Below are 17010 nucleotides of genomic sequence, written 5' to 3' on the forward strand. Positions count from 1 at the left end.
TCTGGCGGCTGCAAGAAGGAGGCGGCAAGAAAGATCTTTGCAGGGATTGCAGAAATCTTTCTTCTCTGATTTCAGCTCTGAAGAGGATCTGATATGTGATTCTTCTAAAGGTTGCCGCCCCCTCCATCTTTTGTAACCCTAAAAGATCAGCTCCTAATCCAATTAGGAGCTACTAATCCAAATCATATTTGGATCAAACCTCTCTTTAGGTGATAAGGATAAACCCTTATCTTATCTGCAGATTAGATCAGCCCTCTCCTAATCTCATTAGGAGGCTTCTAGATCTGAATCATATTCAAATCTGGGCTCTCTAAGTGGATAGAGTTAAGACCCTATCTTATCTGCTGATCCATCTCAGAATTCACCCATATTTAACTTATTAAATAAGTCCAGTTCGAAATGGGCTTTAGGCCCATTAAGTTTATGTGCTCACTTAACCTTCCTAACAGCTGCCCAGTTGGGCTTCCTTGTATGGCGTGGGACCCAATTATTGATCTACACATCAGCCACATGGGTTTGGCCCAGCTTTTGTTACAAGGCCTGGCCGAATACACTGTTATGGACAGTGCACCCCCTGAAACCCATCAAATGGGCTCTATGGGCCCAACACTTATCCTAAGTGGTCCCTGGGCCAAACCACCTTGTAACACCCAGGGACTGTGGGCAGATGCAAGATTAGCCCATCAGGTATTATCCTCAATGGTCTTACAGTTAACCTCTTAGCCCATAATGATCATACACTGCTCGACAAGAGAGGACCTCTCCCGGGAATTAAAACCTTTTGCAAACATTTTAGAAACCATAATATATATACTTTTACATCTCATATAAAACATACTTTGCAAAACAAATCTCAATGATTGAAATCGGCTGCTGGCAGTCTTGGTTTCCATTAGTGAGAGTGTATCCCCGATCATTACCTTTGTCCGACAAAGGGGCTGATCCTATCACTATGATCACCCACTCAAATGAATTCTCAGACAGTCCCAACATACCCAGGTTTTGACCCCCGCTAAGGATCTCACTGATTGGTACATCAAAGACAACCCAATCCGACACCTAGTGTAGTATCATAATCGAGTCTAGGGGTCGGGTGTAACTTTCCAATTTTGCCCATTAATCTCCAAGGTCCAGGGCAATACTGGAAATCTGGTCCAGTTCAAAGATTCAATTAATCCTACACTGTATGTGCCTAGGGTCTCACCCTGGCAACTAAGACAGGCCACCCCAACCGACTTAGTGGCACAACAGTGTCAGCCTTATCAAGATAGGTCTCCCCAAACCGACCCAATGGCTGTGAACATTCTAAACTAACACGGGTCTCATTAAGTGTCCAGTTTAAGGGTATTACACAGAAACATACCAAGGGAACATGAATCAAATATGTACTTCTATTCATTTACAATAAACTCATAAAGTATATCATTCTGATTGAAGCTAAAGGCATACAAACTATCCAACAACTCCCACTTGCACTTAGGTCCAATCAGGTATAAGCCGGAGTCCCATGCTTTCCACGTGTTTCTCAAACACTTTCTGTGATAGTGGCTTCGTCAATGGGTCTGCTACATTTTTTGCTAACGCTACCTTCTGAATTAGGACGTCCCCTCTACCAACAATCTCCTACAGTACGTGGTACTTCCTCTCGATGTGCTTCGACTTCGAGTGGGCTCGTGACTCCTTAGCCTGAGCAATGGCTCCATTGTTGTCACACAACAACGGGATGGGTGATGTGCTAGACAGAACTACTCCCAACTTGTGAACCAACTTCTTCATCCACACAGCTTCTTTGGTAGCCTCACTTGCAGCAATGTACTTGGCCTCGGTCATGGAGTCTGCAGTAGACCCCTGTTTGCTGCTTTTCCAACAAACAACACACGATCCTATCATGTAAACATATCTAGATGTAGACTTTCTATCATCTAGATCTAACTGGAAATCGACATCTCTATACCCTTGGATTCGTAGTGAGCTACCGTCGAATACGAGACAAAACTCTTTTGTCCTTCAAAGATATTTAAGTATGTTTTTCACAGTAGTCCAGTGCTCCTGCCCTGGGTTGGCCTGAAATCTGCTTACTACACTCACTGCCAAAGCAATGTTAGGATGTGTGCACAACATGGCATACATGATGCTCCCTATGGCAGAGGCATAAGGAACGTCTTTCATGCCATCAATCTCCTCAGAAGTCTTGGGAGACATCTTCTTGGAGAGAGTGATCCATGCCTGAAAGGAACATTTCCTTTCTTGGAGTTTTCCATGTTGTATCTTTTGACTATTTTGTCAATATAAGCAGATTGGGATAATCCTATTATCTGCTTCGATCTATCTCTATAGAGTCGAAGACCTAGTATATAGGAGGCTTCTCCAAGATCTTTCATGGAGAATTGCTGTGAAAGCCATACTTTCACCGTAGTTAACATTCCTACATCATTCCCAATGAGTAGAATGTCATCAACATACAGAACCAAGAAGGTAACCTTATCTCCACTGTACTTCTTGTAAACACAGGACTCATCCGGATTCTGCTTGAAGTCAAACGATTTGACAACAGAGTCAAAATGGATGTTCCAACTTCTAGAAGCTTGCTTAAGTCCATAAATGGATCTATTAAGTTTACATACCATGTTTTCCTGACCTATAGCAATGAAGCCTTGCAGGTGCTGCATATAGATATCTTCAGTAAAATCTCCATTCAGGAATGCAGTTTTGACATCCATCTACCAAATCTCATAATGGATTTAAGCATGGCCATAGGTGAAAAGGTTTCTTCATAGTCGATGCCTTCTTTTTGAGTGTACCCTTTCGCCACCAGATGAGCTTTGAAGGTCTCAACCCTACCATCGGGGCCATTCTTCCTCTTGTAAATCCATTTGCAACCGATTGCTTTTACCCCAGAGGGCGGATCTACCAAAGTCTAAGACTCTATTGGTCTCCATTGAGTCCATCTCTGCTCTCATGGCCTCCACCCACTTCTAAGAATCTATGTCCAACATAGCTTCCGCGTAAGTCACAGGATCCTCCTTACTAGTCAAGGTTTCCACCAGGTAACTATCCTGGTCATAAATATAATGGACTGGTGGCCTGGATACCTGAGTGGATCTTCTAAGTTGGTCACTACTTGGAACTTGTGGGACATCTCCCACTGCTCCTGAGCTCTCCTCATCAAGAACTATTCCTAACGATGGGTGTCCAGGATGTAATCGGTTTCCAAGAATTGTGCATTTCGGCTACAGAACACTTTCTACTCACTTGGGTCATAGAATAAGTAACCCACAGAGCCTTTTGGGTAGCCTACAAATAGGCAACAACTGGTCTTGGATTTCAACTTGTCTGCACTCGTTCTTTTAACGTGTGCTGGACAATCCCAAATCTTCAAGTGTCTGACACTTGGTTTCTTTCTGGTCCAAAGTTCATATGGAGTGTTCAGAACCAATTTGGTTGGAACCCGATTCAGCACATAAATTGCAGTCTCTAATGCGTAACCCCAAAAGGATGTGGGTAACTCTGAGTGTATGAGAAGTGACCGAACCATATCCAATAAGGTCCTATTCCTCCTCTTTGAAACACTGTTAAGTTGTGGTGTAGCAGGAGGAGCTAACTGTTATACTATCCCATTGTCCTTTAGGTAATCCTTGAATTCATCAGAGAGATACTCGCCACCTCGATCTGATCGAAGGGCTTTAATTTCTCTCCCTAACTGTTTCTCATCCTCTTGTCTGAACTCTTTGAACTTTTCAAATGATTCAGACTTGTGTCTCATTAGGTACACGTAACCATATCGTGAGAAATCATCGATGAAGGTGATGAAATACACGTGTTGATTCTGTGTCCTAACACTCGGGGGACCACACACATCACTATGTATAAGGTCAAGTGTGCTTGTACATCATTCAGGTTTACCGTTAAATGGCCATTTCGTCATCTTACCTTGCAGGCAAGACTCACAAGTGGAAAGATCTTCTATAGTTAGAAAATTCAAAGGACCATCCTTTACCAACCTTGTGATTCAGTCAACACTGATGTGGCCAAGTCGGTAATGCCATAGGAACGTGGGATTAAATGTATCACGGGCTCTCTTCTTGGGGATTTCAGCCGACGTAGTTTCGGTTATGTTAGTTTCTAGAGAAGGATGTAGAACATAGAGACCGTTCTCCAGTTCCCCGTATGCGATGAATCTGTTATTTCTTTTAATAGTAATTGTATTACTAAAGAAGACAGAATAACCATCTACACATAGTTTTGAGATAGAAATCAAATTTCTCCTTAAATTTTGTACATAAAGACAATCTTTCAGTACAATTGTTCCTTCTCTAAAAAGTAACTCCACGACTCCTATGGCCGCGGCTACAACAGTTGCAGTAGTCCCCAAGTAGAGTGTGACTTCTTCTTCACTCAGCCTTCTGCTTACCTTGAACCCCTGCAGTGAGTTACACGCATGAGTTGAAGCCCCAAAATCAATACACCAAGACATAGAAGCTACTAATAGATTGGTTTCTATAACACAAGTTTTGAAATTACCTTTCTTGGATTCCAGGTAGGCAGAATAGTTCCTTTTCCAGTGGCCGGTCTTCTTGTAAAAGTGACAGGCATCTGATGCCTTGTCCTTCCTCTGTTTCTTGGGTTTGGCAACCTTCTTCTGGGGCTTTCTCTTTGCCTTCCTTTTCTTGCCTGATTTGCCAGTTGCAACATGTTGCTAAGTTCTTGCAAGATGACATTCAGCTTGTTCATGTTGTAGTTCATGATGAAATGATTAAATGATGGAGGCAGAGAGTTAAGAATAGCATCGATCTGTGTTTCCAGATCCAGCCTGGATCCAAGAGTCTCAAGTTCGTTGATATAACCCATCATCCAGAGACAATGGTCGTGAACTTGTTGGCCCTTGGACATCTGCGCGGTCATGAACTGTTTCAAGACCTTCTGCCGAGTAGAACGATTCTGCTCTTCATACATTGTCTTGAGACTGTCCAATGTGCCCTTGGCAAGTTTGATCTGATCGAACTGCCTCTGTATTGGGTTGTCCAAGGAGGCAATGATATAGCAGCGGGCAAGGGAGTTTTTCTCCTCCCATTCTTGGTATTCTCTTCTCTGGGCCTCAGAATCCTTATCTCCCGAACGATCCGGGGCAGGATTCTTGGCTACCTTATCCAAATTTTCAGAGGTTAAGACCAACATAAGGTTCTTGTACCAGTCGGCATAGTTTGGGCCCTTCAGCTTGTTGTCATCAAGCAGTTTTGCAAATTGTCCGTTTTCCATTTTCTAATAAAAGAGCAAACATCAGTCCACAACCTAATTTGATTCATGTTCATTACATAGATATGGATTTTAATATATGTTCCATTTCCATTTATTCATCTCTGAGATTTCCCTCCTTTCTCAACGACGGAGATTGTGAGTTGTCTCTAGAAATATGGGAAATCACATAGGATGCACGGAGCCAACTGTTTCAGCTGCAAAACCCCACCACCTATCTGTGAAGGATCATATCCACTCATCATATGTGCTTTCCCTTTGGCCTCTGTCAGACAAGGTTCAAAGCCATTTTCAGGTAAACTTTTCTGTCCAGTGAGTGCTTACCCATCATATTCGTGAACACCAAGGTACCGTGAGAGAGTTCCTATTTTCTGGTGAAGCCCCTCCCACATCGGTCTATGACACCCCTATCATCTCATGAAACATTCAGACAAGCCCAACAGCAAATGGATAGCCCATTTTCTGGTGCGTTTCCTCATTACTGAAGGACCCATCCTCATGCTAATGATGAAAGGCCTTTAGAGAGTTCATCATATGAATCTCCCTATCACATGCACTCATATTAGCTAGAGGGAACAATCAATTATGCCCTACTTTGATCTAGGTCAAACCCAAGTGGCTCCCACTGACTATCATAAAGTCAGATTTCGGTGGGCCCAAATCGGCTCGGGTCCCGTACGTAATCTCTCCATGAGGTATGGGGCCCGCCACTGAGGGAGGTCATCCAATGACCAAAAGGGACACCATGGCAATGATGTGCATTCTGCCATGGTGTGCGCAAGAGCCACTGTCGATTGATCATGGGCCAAACATTTATGGCCCATGTACGTAGCACATCACACATCCATACATCACATGCAAGGATAAATTGATCTAATCAATTAATTATCTGTAAAGCCCATTTGAAGCCCATTTTAAATCCATAATATTAACAATTAATATTATCTACGTATATGGGCCAAATTAGGGTTGATGGGTTTGGCCCATATAGCTTTATCATCAGATGGGCTTTTAGCAGTTTTAACCATTTAAAACTGGGCCTTTACAGGTTGGCCGAATTAACCATTTAATTAAATATCAATCCTCAGGCCCATTAGTGGGAAAATTAGGGCTGACTTTCAGCCTTGATTGAACCCTAGATTCGGTCCGAACAATTTGAACCAATCTTGGTTCGAATGGGTTTAGGATTTGATCTTTAATTAAATCTTGTAGGGCTGTTCACACACTCCATCCTGAAAAATAGAGGTTAGATTACTGGTTGTAGTTTCATAAACTGCTAATCGCAGATTGCAATTCTCCCATCTACGAAATCTCCTTCTCTGCGCCGCCTTCTTCGATCCAAAATAAAATAAATAAAAATCCTAATTTCTATTAATAATTACATCAGATTGAATACCTATACATTCAGTCTAAAAATAATAAAAAATAAAACATTAGTTTATAGACCAAGTGTAATAGAGTATTCCAAAAACTGCAAAAACACAGGTTCCTTACGCAAATCAAGATTTCGATCTCCTCTTGTATGAATAGCCCATAAATCAAGAAAATCATAAAGAATAAATCTAAACAACAATCAGATTTATATAAAAATTAATTTCAGATTATTCGCCCATAATTTTGGGAACAAATTTCCCAAAACCCATATCTACGCAAATTGGGTAGAACGCCTTCTGCCCATTTGAGCAGGTTCAGATCTAAAACAAATTGGTTCAAGATTTGAACCTGGCTCTGATACCACTGAAGGGATGAGAGGTCCATCGTATGGATGCCCAAATCTTGTGGAATAAAGGGGAGAATTTCAAAACTTTTTTCTCTCCCTTTCAACTAGGAATCGCATTCCCTATTTAGAAAATCTTATTTTCAAGGATCAATCTTGAACAATAAATTGAACCAGATCAGACCTCTCTTTAGGTGATAAGGATAAACCCTTATCTTATCTGCAGATTAGATCAACCCTCTCCTAATCTCATTAGGAGGCTTCTAGATCTGAATCATATTCAGATCTGGACTCTCCAAGTGGATATAGTTAAGACCTTATCCTATCTGCTGATCCATCTCGGATTTTGCCCATACTTAACTTATTAAATAAGTCCAGTTCGAAATGGGCTTTAGGCCCATTGAGCTTATGTGCTCACTTAACCTTCCTAACTACTGTCCAGTTGGGCTTCCTTGTATGGCGTGGGACCCAAGCATTGATCTACACATCAACCACATGGGTTCAGCCCAGCCTTTGTTACAATGCCTGGCCGAATACACTGTTATGGACAGTGCACCCCCTGAAACCCATCAAATGGGCTCTATGGGCCCAACACTTACCCTAAGTGGTCCATGGGCCAAGCTACCTTGTAACACTCAGGGACTGTGGGCAAATGCAAGATTATCCCATTAGGTATTATCCTCAATGGTCTTACACTTAACCTCTCAGCCCATAATGATCATACACTGCCCAACAAGAGAGGACCTCTCCCTCGGCTGCAAGGAACAGTGTTGCACTCTCTACTTATATGGATCCCGGGAATTAAAACCTTTTGCAAACATTTTAGAAACCATAATATATATACTTTTACATATCATATAAAACATACTTTGCAAAACAAATCTCAACAATTGAAATCGGCTACCGGCAGTCTTGGTTTCCATTAGTGAGAGTGTATCCCCGATCATTACCTTTGTCCGACAAAGGGGCTGATCCTATCACTATGATCACCCACTCAGATGAATTCTCAGACTATCCGAACATACCTAGGTTTTGACCCCCGCTAAGGATCTCACTGATTGGTACATCAAAGACAACCCAATCCGACACCTAGTGTAGTATCATAATCGAGTCTAGGGGTCGGGTGTAACTTTCCAGTTTTGCCCATTAATCTCCAAGGTCCAGGGCAATACTGGAAATCTGGTCTAGTTCTAAGATTCAATTAATCCTACACTGTATGTGCCTAAGGTCTCACCCTGGCATCTGAGACAGGCCACCCCAACCGACTTTGTGACACAACAGTGTTAGCCTTATCAGGATAGGTCTCCCCAGACCGACCCATTGGCTGTGAACATTCTAAACTAACATGGGTCTCATTAAGTGTCCAATTTAAGGGTATTACACGGAAACATACCAAGGGAACATGAATCAAATATGTACTTCTATTCATTTACAATAAACTCATAAAGTACATCATTCTGATTGAAGCTAAGGGCATACAAAACTGTCCAACATGCACATCATTGCCATGGTATCCATAAGATCATTGGATGTTCTCCCCGTTTGATGGGCCCCACATCAGCTTCCTCCCCAAAAGGAACTATACGGAACCCTAGCCCCTTAGGGCCCATTTAAATCTAGCTTTGAGAAAGTCAGTGGGAGCCACTTTGGTTTGACCTAAATAAAACTAGGGCATAATATTTCGTTCCCTCCACTGAAATATGAGTGCATGTGATAGGGAGATTCATATGATGAATTCTCTAAAGGCCTTCTATCATTAGCATGAAGATGGGTTCTTCAATAATAAGGAAATGCACCATAAAATTGGGCTATCCATTTGCTATTGGATCTGTTGGATTGTTTCATAAGATGATAGGGGCACCATAGACTAATGTGGGAGGGGCCTATCCTAAAATGGAAGACTCTCTCATGGTACCTTAGCATTCACGAATATGATGGATAAGCATTCACTGGACAGAAAGTTTTAACCTAAAATGGCAACGAACCTTGTTTGGCAGAGGCCAAAGGGAAAGCTCATGAGATGAGTGGATGTGATCCTTCATAGAAGGTGGTGAGGTTATGAAGCTGAAACATTTGGCTCCATGCACTCTATGTGGTTTCCCACATTTTTAGAGACATAGTTCGCAGTCTTCATCACTGAGATAGGAGGGAATTCTCAGAGATGAATAAATGGAAATGGAACATAGATTAAAAGCCATATCTATGTAGACAACATGAATCAAATCAGGTTGTGAACTAATACTTGTTTTGCCTTTTATCAGAAATGGAAAACGGATAATTTGCCAAACTATTGGATGATAATAAGCTTAATGGCCTAAATTACACTGATTGGTTTCGTAACCTTATGGTGGTTCTGACATCCGAAAAATTGGACAAAGTTGCTAAGAACCCTACTCTGGATCATCCGGGTGATAGGGTTTCTAAGGCTCACAGGAGGGAATATCAAGAATGGGAAGAAAAAAACTCTCTTGTCCGATGCTATATCATAGCCTCCTTAGACAATCAGATACAGCGACAATTCGATAAGGTTGAAGTGTCCAAGGATATCTTGGATAGTCTAAGGACAATGTATGAAGAGCAGAATCGTTCTACTCGTCAGAAGCTCCTAAAGCAATTTATTACCCCACAAATGTCCAAGAACCAACTATTTCATGACCATTGTCTTAAGATGATGGTATACATCAATGAACTGGAGGCTCTTGGATCTGGGCTAGATCATTCCACCAAAGTTGATGCCATCCTAAACTCTTTGCCTCCTTCCTTCAATCAGTTCATAATGAATTACAATATGAACATGATAAATGTTAGCCTTCAGGAACTCATTAATATGTTGTAGAGGGCCGAAGAACTAATAAAGAAGGATGGGCTGATAGCCATGCTTGTTAAAGGTGGCAAATCGGTCAAGGAGAAGAGAAAGGCAAAGAAGAAACTTCAAAAGAAAATTAGCAAACCTAAAAGGCAGAAGAAGGACAAGGCATCAGATGCCTGTCACTTCTATAAGTAGACCGGTCACTAGAAGAGGAACCTTTGTCATAGAGACCAATATGTTGGTCACTTCAGCTTCCTGGTGTATTGACTTTGGGGCTTCTACTTATGCATGTAATACATTGCAGGGGTTCAGGATAAGCAGAAGACTGAGTGACAGAGAAGTGATTCTTTACTTGGGGACTTCTGCAAGTGTTGTAGCTATAACCATAGGAACTATAGAATAGTATTTCAGAGAAGGAATAATTACATTAAAAGATTGTCTTTATGTACCCAATTTGAGAAGAAATTTGATTTCTGTTTCAAAACTATGTGCGGATGGTTATTCTGCTCCTTTTAGTAATGTGATTACTATCAAAAGGAATAACAAATTCCTCGCATATGGAGAACTTGAGAAAGGTCTCTATGCTCTCCATCCTTCTATAGAAACAAATATAACCGAAACTACGTCGGATAATAGCCCCAAAAAAAGGACCCGTGATACTGTTAATCCCACGTGCCTGTGGCATTACCGACTTGGCCACATTAACATAGATCATATCACTAGGTTGGTAAAGGAATGTCATTTGGATTTTCTAACTGTAGAAGATCTTTTAACCTGTGAACATTGCCTTTAGGGTAAGATGACAAAATGGCCATTTAACGGTAAGCCTGAAAGATCAACAAGCACGCTTGACCTTATACATACTGATGTATGTGGTCCCATGAATGTTAGGAAACGTAACCAGCACATTTATTTCATAACATTTACCAAAGAGCACTCTCGGTATAGTTATGTATAACTAATGAGACACAAGTCTGAATCCTTTGAAAAGTTCAAAGAGATCAAGCAAGAAGTCAAGAAACAGTTGGGGAGATGCATTAAGAACCATCAATCAGATCGATGAGGCGAATATCTCTCTAACAAATTTAGGAACTACTTAAAGGAAAATGGGATAGTATTGTTAGACAATGTATGCCCTTAGCTCCAATCAACATGATGTACATTACGACATTTATTGTAAATGAATAAAGTACATATTTGGTTCATGTTATTATGGTGTGTTTTCTATGTAATACCCTTAAACTAGACACATATGGGACTCATGTTAGTTTAGAATCTTCACAGCTATTGGACAGATCTGAGGAGATTTATCCTGCCAAGGCTAACACTGATATACCGCCAAGTTGGTTGGGGTGGCTTGTCTCAGCTGCCAAGGTGAGATTTGAGGTACATGCAGTGTGGGATTTCTTGAAAGCTTCAACTGGACCAAAATTTCAGTATTGTCCTAGACCTTGGAGATAGGTGGGCAAAACTGGAATGTTACACCTGACCCCTAGACTTGATTATGATACTACACTAGGTGTTAGATTGGGCTATCTTTGATGTGCCAATCAATGAGATCCTTAGAGGGGGTCAAAACCTAGGTATCTTGGGACAATCCAAAAATTCATCTGAGTGGTTAATCATAGTGACTGGATCAGCCCCTTAGTCAGACAAAGTGAATGGTCAGGAAAATGCACACTCTCTTATGAAAACCTAAACTGCCGATAGTAGATTTCAAATGTCTTTGAAATTTGGTTTTGTAAAACATATATATATATATATATATTATAGTTTCAAAATATTTGCAAAAGGCTTTAATTCCTGAGATCCATGTGAGCAGAGAATGCGACACAGTACCTTGCAGCCAAGGGAGAGGTCCTATCTTGTTGGGTAGTGTTTGATCATTAAGGGCTGAGAGATTAAGTGTAAGACCATTGAGGGTTATACCTGATGGACTAATCTTGCATCTACCACAGTCCTTGGTTCTTCATAAGATGGTTGGACCCAAGGACCAGTTAGTGTAAATGTTGGGCCCATCAAGAGCCCATAGTGATGGACTCAAGGGTTCACTGTATTCAGTAGTGAATTTGGCCAGGTCCTATAATAGAGGCTATGTTGAACCAATGTGCTTGATGTGTAGATCAATGATAGGGTCCCATGCTATACAAAGAGAGCCAAGTTAGCCAACATTAAAAGGGAAGTGAGCCTGAAAGCTTAATAGGCCTAAAGCTCATTTCGAACTGGGTTAATTGGATTAATTAAATAGGGGTGGATCTGGGTTTGGATCAGTAGATAAGGATAAGAGGATAACTCTCATCCACCTAAAAAGTCTAGATCCAAATAAAGATTCAGATCAAGAAACTCCTAATTTGATTAGGAATAGCTGGTTTTTATCTATAGATAAGATAAGGGATTATCCCTATCACTTAAAGAGTCTAGATCCAAATAAAGATTTGGATCAAGAAACTCCTAATCAGATTAGGAGGTTGTATTAAGGCTATAAATAGAGAGTAGGGAAGACCTGAAAAACACACAACATAGAGAGAAGACAACTCAGTTAGACTGATCTTGCCTTCAGTTCTTTTTCTTCTTGCTCTCGCCACCCTACCCTGTTCGATCTCCAATTCTTGGGTCTGATCAAGATTTGATCTTGATATTGTTTCTTGCTAGAAAAAATAATTTTGAATTTGTGCTCACTACCCCATTCGATGCTTGCCGAAGAATCACAAGTTCTTGGTGAAGAACTTCCTGTTGATCCTGCCTCATCCTAAGTTTTGTCATCTTCAGTGGAGGGAGAATATGGTACATTCTTTGGGCATGAACATCTACATTGGAAGGAGCATTCTTGCTTGGATTCCATATTAAGTATATCCCCCCTATTCTTGGTTTTAGATTTGATATGGTTTGGTTACAAGAACAAACCTTGAAAATGCAGTTTTCTAAATTGGGAATAGGATTCCCATATGGAAGTAAATAAATTTTTGAAATTTTGCCCAACTTTCCTGCAAGGTTCGGCCATCTATATGATGAATCTCCCATCCCTTCAATGGTATCAGAGCCAGGTTCAAGTCTTGAACCAAATTAGATTAGATTTGAATCTGCACAAATGGGCCAATTTGTACCAGATTTGGTCCAAACTAGTTTGATCGAATTGTTGGTTCAATGGATTTGGTTTTTCTGGCCCAAATTTGATTTAGGCCAGAGGTTTGATGTCCCATGTCAAGTTTTAATTTGTCCCACCTCTGTAAAACCCAGTTTTAATATGATAAAATTGAATCAACGCTGATTTAGCTACATGGGTCGAACTACCTTTTGCAGTACAGCCCACGTACCAAGATAATGTTATATGATAACATTATGGGCTCTGTTGGGCTGATACTGATTTAATCTAATTAAATAACGGTTTTATAGATATTTTAATTAATTGGATCATTTTTTAGGCATGTGATGTATGGATGTGAGATGTGCTATGTACATGGGCCATAAGTACTTGGCCCATGATTAATTTGACAGTGGCTCTTTCGCACACCATGGTTTAAGGCACATCATTGCCTTGGTGTTCATAAGATCAATGGATGATCTCCCCATTTGATGGGCTCCACATCAACTTCCTCCCCAAAAGGAACCGTGCAAAACCCTAGCCATTTAGGGCTAGGGAGATTTATCTTGTCAAGGCCGACACTGATGTACCACCAAGTTGATTGGGGTGGCTTGTCTCAACTGCTAGGGTAAGACATGAGGTACATGTAGTGTGGGGTTTCTTTAAACCCTAAACCAGACCAAAATTCCAATACTGCCCTAGACCATGGAGATGGATGGGCAAAACTGTAATATTACACCTAAACCCTATACTCGATTATGATACTGCACTAGGTGTCAGATTGAGCTATCTTCGATGTGGCAATCAATGAGATCCATAGAGGGGGTCAAAACCTGGGTATGTTAGGACAGCCCGAGAATTCACCTGAGTGGATGATCATAATGACAAGATCAGCCCCTTTGTTGGATAAAGTGAATGAATGAGGAATTGCACTCCCTCTGACGGAAATCTAAACTTCTAGCAGTGGATTTCAAATGTGTTTGAAATTTGGTTTTGCAAAATATAATATAGAGGTGTACTTATATGGATTATGGTTTCAAAATGTTTGCAAAAGGTTTTAATTCCTAGGATCCATGTGAGCAGAGAGTGTAGCACTGTACCTTGCAGCCGAGGGAGAGGTCCTCTCTTGTCATGCAGTGTTTGATCATTAAGGGCTGAGAGGTTAAGTGTAAGACCATTGAGGGTTATACTTGATGGGCTAATCTTGCATCTGCCCATAGTCCTTGGGCCTTCAAAAGATGGCTGCACCCAATTACCATTTAGTGTAAATGTTGGGCCCATGAAGAGTCTATATTGATGGACTCAGGGGTTCATTGTATATAGCAGTGAATTTGGCTAGGCCTTGTAACAAAGGCTAGGCTGAACCCATGCGGCTGATGTGTAGATCAATGTTAAGGACCCACACCATAAAAAGAGAGCCAAGCTATCCAACATTAAAAAGGAATTGAGCCTGAAAGCTTAATGGGCCTGAAACCCATTTTGAACTGGGTTAAGAGGATAACTCTCATCCACATAAAGAGTCTAGATCCAAATAAAGATTTGGATCAAGGAACTCCTAATTTGATTATGAATAGTTGATCTTTATCTACAAATAAGAAAAGGGATTATCCTTATCACTTAAAGAGTCCATATCCAAATAAAGATTTGGATCAGAAAATTCCTAATTAGATTAGGAGGTTGTCTCTTTAAGGGTATAAATAGAGAGCAGGGCGGACCTGAAAAACACAACACAACACAAAGAGAAGACAACTCTGTTAAACTGATCTTGCCTTTAGTTCTTTTCCTTCCTACTCTTGCTGCCTTGCCCTGCTCGATCTCCAATTCTTGGATCTGATCAAGATTTGATCTTGATATTGTTTCTTTGTAGAATAAATAATTTTGAAGCTCTCTCACTACCCCATTCGATGCTTTCTGAAGAATCACAAGTTGTTGGTGAAGAACTACCTACTAATCCTGCCTCATCCTAAGCTGTGTCATTTTTAGTAGAGGGAGGATTTGGTACACTCTTTGGACGTGAACACCTAAGTTGGGAGGAGCATTCTTGCATGGATTCCATATCAAGTATATCCCTCCCTATTCAAAGTTTTAGATTTGGTCCAGTTTGGTTACAAGAACGAACCTAGAAAATGTAGTTTTCTAAATTGGGAATAGGATTTCCGGATGGGAGTAAAGAAATTTTTGAAATTTTGCCCAACCTTCCTACAGAGTTCGGCCATCCATATGATGGATCTCACATCCCTTCAAGGTAAACCAACACTCCTTTCATAGTGTTCTTGGTCACTTGAATGGATAGTGTCCTTTTAGACAAAGGCCTCTTTAGAACAATGCACCTGTTCGAAGAAGCATAGAGAGGAAGAGACACAAACGGATTGGAAAAATGCTTTTTAAAAATTAAACTTGAAATTTAAAAGTCAAATGTTTAATCCAGTGTAGCACACATGCATACGTGCCCACGCCCAGACCTGGCTTAGCTTGGGCCGGTCTATGCGTGTGAAAAGCACCCCCAACCGCCTCCCCTCCATGCATAGGAATATCTATAGTGTTAGACAGCGTATGCCCTTAGCTCCAATCAGATTGATGTATATTTTAAAATTTATTGTAAATGAATAAAGTACATAATTGATTCATGCTATCTATGGTGTGTATCTGTGTAATACCCTTAAACTGGACACTTATGAGACTCATGTTAGTTTAGAATCTTCATAGCCATTGGATAGATCTGGGGAGGTTTATCCTACCAAGGCTAACACTAATGTGCTACCAAGTTGGTTGGGGTGGCTTGTATCAGTTGCTAGGGTAAGACCTGAAGAACATGTAGTGTGGGGTTTTCTTGAAACCCTAAACTGGACCATTTTCTAGTTATGACCTGGACCTTGGAGACAGATGGGCAAAACTTGAAAGTTACACCTAACCCCTAGACTCAATTATGGTAATGCACTAGGTGTTGGATTGTGTTGTCTTTTATATGCCAATTAATGAGATCTTTAGCGGGGGTCAAAACCTGGGTATGCTGGGGCAGTCTGAGAATTCACCTAAGTGGGTGATTATAGTGACAAAATCAACCCCTTTGTCGGACAAAGTGAATGATCAAGGAATGCACTCTCTTTGATGGAAACCTAAACTATCGGCAATTGATTCCAAACTTGTTGAGATTTGTTTTGCAAAATATATTTATATAGAGATATACATATATGTTATGGTTTCACAAAATGTTTGCAAAAGGTTTTAATTCTTGGGATCCATGTGAGCAGAGAGTGCAACGTTGTACCTTGCAGTCGAGGGAGAGGTCCTCTCTTGTCGAGTAGCATTTGATCATTATGGATTGAGAAGTTAAGTGTAAGACGATTTTGGGCTTTCACCTTATGGGCTAATCTCACTTAAGTCCATAGTCTTTGGGCCTTCATAAGGTGGCTGGACCTAGGGACCTTTTAGCGTACATGTTGTGCCTGCTAAGAGCCCATACTGATGAACTCAGGGGTTCATTGTCTTTACCAGTGAATTCGGCCAAGCCTTGTAATAGAACCTAGGCTGAACCCAAATGGCTTTTATGGAGATCAATGTTACGGTCCCATGCCATACAAAGAGAGCCATATTAGCTAGCAAATTAAAGGGGAAGTGAGCCTAATGACTTAATGGGCCTAAAGCCTAATTCAAACTGGGCTAATTAGATTAATTAATTATGGGAAAATTTGAGATTAGATCTACTTCTAGATCAGCAAGAGGATAAGATATGTCTTATCCACTTAAGAGTTCTGATCCAAATAAAGATTTGGATTAAAGAACCCTTTCTTAATAGGATTAGGAAGCTGATCTCCAAAGAAGTTATAAATAGAAGGAGAAATCCTTTTGTTAAAAACTTTTACAAATCTCAGATCTTCTCTCAGTTCTTGCCCTATCTAGTTGGATCTCCATTCTTGTATTGATCAAAAGGTTATTGATTCTGATTCTTGCTAGAAGAATCAGATCTGAAGTTATGCTCACATCCCCTACGTGATCCTTGCTGAAGGATTGCAATTCTTGCTGAAGAATTGCTTTACGAATCCTGCCTCATCCTAAGCGGTGTCATCTTCAGTGGAGGTGGGATTTGGTATCCTCTTTGGGTGTGAACCCCTACATTGGGTGCTAATTGCGTGGATTCCGTATCATGTA

Source organism: Nelumbo lutea, chromosome 3 (genome assembly GCF_056320005.1).
Source record: "Nelumbo lutea isolate HS-2025 chromosome 3, American lotus-T2T, whole genome shotgun sequence".
Taxonomy (NCBI): Eukaryota; Viridiplantae; Streptophyta; class Magnoliopsida; order Proteales; family Nelumbonaceae; genus Nelumbo; species Nelumbo lutea.